Raw genomic sequence first — 3,939 nt, 5'->3', positions numbered from 1 at the left:
CTAAGTATTTTTGATTTAACAATAGATACATTCACTTACAAAACACTCTTTGATATTTTTCTTAAAAGAAAGGCTGCATCATCTGCTCAGCAGACCACTTTATAATCAGAAGATCAGAAAGTATATTTTCCAATTCACTGCAGATGATAAAACAATGAAGCCAAGAGAAAGACAAAGAGGAGTGGGTAGGAGGGGAGGGAGGGAAAGAGAAAAAGATTGGTCATGAATTTTCATTTGGCACTGCAGAACTATTGGATATCAATTCTAACTCCATCGCTTACTGGCTAAGTGATCTTAGGCAAGTTAATGGGCTCAGAAATACTTAGTATCTTCGTTTTTAAAGAGGGAACTTGTACCTTACAAGGTTATTGTAATGAATTAAGTTTTTTTTTATAGTAGTATACAGAACAATGCTAACTGATAGCTTGATAAACTGTAGCTCTTTTGTCTACTTTTATGACACAAATAAAAACAGAGAAAGGAAGTTTACAACAAAAATGGTCAAATAAGACATTTGAATAAATTAAGCCCATAATTTATGACAATGAATGTAAAAATCACAGTGGTGTTAAATACAAAGTTTTAAGTATCTTCATTAAAAAGGCATAGATTTAAGAAATAAAAATCTATTTTCAATTGGTTATAGATGAACTCAGATAAAGGAGGGTTTTTCTTCCTTGCTGTGTTACTGTATTAATTTCTTCTTACTTTAAATATATAACAGAAATCATATTGACACCTATAAATAAATGTCTCAGAAGTCACACATATTACAATACAGTTTAATATTATTTCAAGTAAACCTTTGTGATTCACTCTACTGGATATACATAAAATAAATGCCTCTTCATCACATTCCTAAAAAGTTAATAAATATTAATAAACATAAAAAAAAAGAAATAAAAATCTAATGATATTCTGCTTAAACAGAATGATACAGAAATGTTAAAACTGCCATGATAGGCAAGGACATACATGGTGAAATCTAAAAAGAAAGAATAAAGTAGAAATATTAACATCACAGCTCAGTCGGTAAAGAATCTGCCTGCAATGCAGGAGACCCAGGTTTGATTCCTGGGTTGGGAAGATTCCTTGGAGAAGGAAATGGCAACCCACTCCAGTATTCTTGCCTGGAGAATCCCATGGACAGAGGAGCCTGGCAGGGATTGCAGGAGTCAGACACGACTTAGTGACTTAACTACTAATCCCCTGTCCATGGGATTGCAGGAGTCAGACACGACTTAGTGACTTAACTACTAATACTACTATTAACATCACAGAAAGTAAACTTGAAAGAAAAACATTAAACTATAAAAGAGTTCCATTTTATAATGAGAAGAGGTGTAACCCACAATGAAGACAAAACTATCATGATCTTTTAAGGCTACAAAATTGAGTTTCAAAATAAATGAAGCAAAAACATGGAAATATCATGGAATACATCCAGATGCACAATGTTAGTGTCAAACTTATACATATGTTTTTAGTCTTTGACAGAATAAATAAAGTGAAAGTCAACAACTCTGCAAATGATTTGAGTGTATGATAAAAAGGACAAGGACAAGATGGTACAGTAGAGGGACTTGAGCTCACCTTCTCTCACAAAACATCAAAATCACAACTAACTGCTCAGTGAAAGTGAAAGTTGCTCAGTCATGTCTGACTCTTTGTGACCCCATGGACTATACAGTCCAAGCCAGAATTCTCCAAGCCAGAATACTGGAGTGGGTAGCCTTTCCCTTCTCCAGGGGATCTTCCCACCCCAGGGACTGAACCGAGATCCCCCACATTGCAGGCAGATTCTTTACCAGCTGAGCCCCAAGGGAAGCCTGAACTGCTGAATAACCACCAACAGAAAAAGACTGGAAACAACCAAAAAAGATATTATGCAACCAAAAACAAAGAAGAAGTCACAATGAGATGGTAGGAGGGGAACTTTTATGATATAATCAAATCCCATACTTGTTGGCTGAGTGACATCAAAACTGGAAAATAATTCTATGGTAGAGGTTCTCCTACAGGAGTGAAATTTCTGAGTCCCACATCAGGCTTCCCAGTCTGTATGTCTGGCATCAAGGGGAAGAGCCCCCAGAGCATTTTATGTGAAGGCCAGCAGGGTTTCATGGCAGGAATTCTATAGAACTGGGAAAACAGAACTCCACCCTTGTGTGAAACTCCACACAAGGTTTCACATGCACTGAGATGCAGGGCAAAGCAGTGACTTCATAGGAGCCTAGGCAAGACCTATCTGTGGGCTTTAGGGGAGGTGAAGTTTGGCTGTGGCCACAGTGGGGACATGGACAGTTGTGGCAGAGGCACCAGGGAATATTCCTCAGTGTGAGCTCTTCCATGGGTCACCATTTTGGCACTGAGACCTGCCTCACCCAACAGCTTTCAGAGGCTCCAGTGCTGGGATGGCTTGGGCCAAACAACCAACAGTGTGAACCAAGCCCCATCCATCAACAGACAGCCTGCCTAAAGTCCTGATCCCACAGCTACCTCTAGACATGCATCTTCCATGGCCCTGCCCACCAGAGGTATATGAATCAGCCCTATCCACCAGTGGGCAGACACCAGTCCCTCTTGCCAACAAGCCTGCACAAGCCCCTGGACAAAGCTCACCCACCAGGGGGCAGACACCAGAAACAAGAACTACAATCTGTGGAACAGAGGAATAGAGTCCACAAACAGGAAGAGTTAGACAAAATGAGATGGCAAAGAAATATGTTGCATATGAAGAAATAAGATAAAAACCCAAAGAATTAATAAGTGAAGTGGAGATAGGCAATCTTCCTGAAAACTGTTTTCAGAATAATGATAGTGAAGATGATATAAGATGCTGGAAAAAGAATGGAGGCACAGACCAGAAGATACAAGAAATGGTTTTATTTATTTTTTGCTGTTTTGGCCATGCCTTGTGGCTTGTGGGATCTTTGTTCCCTGACCAAGGATTGAATCTAGGTCCTCAGCAGTGAAAGTACTGAGTCCTAACCACTGGACTGCCAGGGGAATCCCAACAAGAATTATAAATAGCTACAAGATTTAAAGAACAAACCAAGAAATAAATAATACAGTAACTGAAATGAAAAATATACTAGAAGGAAACAATAGCAGAATAAATATGGCAGAAGAATGAATAAATGAACTGAAAGAATGATAGAATAGAGTAAAGAAAGATTGAAAAGAAATTAGGACAAAGAGACATCTGGAACAACAGTAAATGCACTAACATTCATATTACAGGGGTCAAAGAATGAGAAGAGAGGTACAGCTTGAGGAAATATTTGAAGAGATAACAATTGAAAACGTCCCTGGGAAATGAAATACTCAAATCCAGGAAGTGCAGAGAGCCCTTTATAGGATAAAGTCAAGGGGAAACATACCAAGGCACACATTAATCAAAAATTAAATACAAAGAGAAAATATTAAAAGCAACAAGAGGAAAGCAACAAGTAGCATGCAAAGGAATCCCTATAAGGTTATCAGCTGATTTTGCAGCAGGCCAGAAGGGAGTGGCATGTTACATTTAAAATGATTTAAGAAAAAAAGCCTACAATCAAGAATATTCTACCCAGCAAGGCTTTCATTCAGATTTGATGGAGAAATTAAAAGCTTTACAGAAGAGGATAGCTAAGAGAATTCAACACCATCAAACCAGCTTTACAACAAATGCTAAAGGAATTTCTGTAAGTGGAAAAGGAAAGCCCAGAACAAGAAACAAGAAAATTGTGAATGGAAAATCCTAAAGATGCTATCAGAAAACTACTAGAGCTCATCAGTGAACATGGTAAAGTTTCTGGATACAAAATTAATATATGGAAATCTCTAGCAAGTACATATCACATCAGATCAGATCAGATCAGTTGCTCAGTCGTGCCCGACTCTTTGCGACCCCATGAATCGCAGCATGCCAGGCCTCCCTGTCCATCACCGACTCCC

This window comes from Bison bison, unplaced genomic scaffold (genome assembly GCF_000754665.1).
Source record: "Bison bison bison isolate TAMUID 2011002044 unplaced genomic scaffold, Bison_UMD1.0 scf7180017864077, whole genome shotgun sequence".
Taxonomy (NCBI): Eukaryota; Metazoa; Chordata; class Mammalia; order Artiodactyla; family Bovidae; genus Bison; species Bison bison.
Note: the sequence above shows the minus strand (reverse complement) of the source record.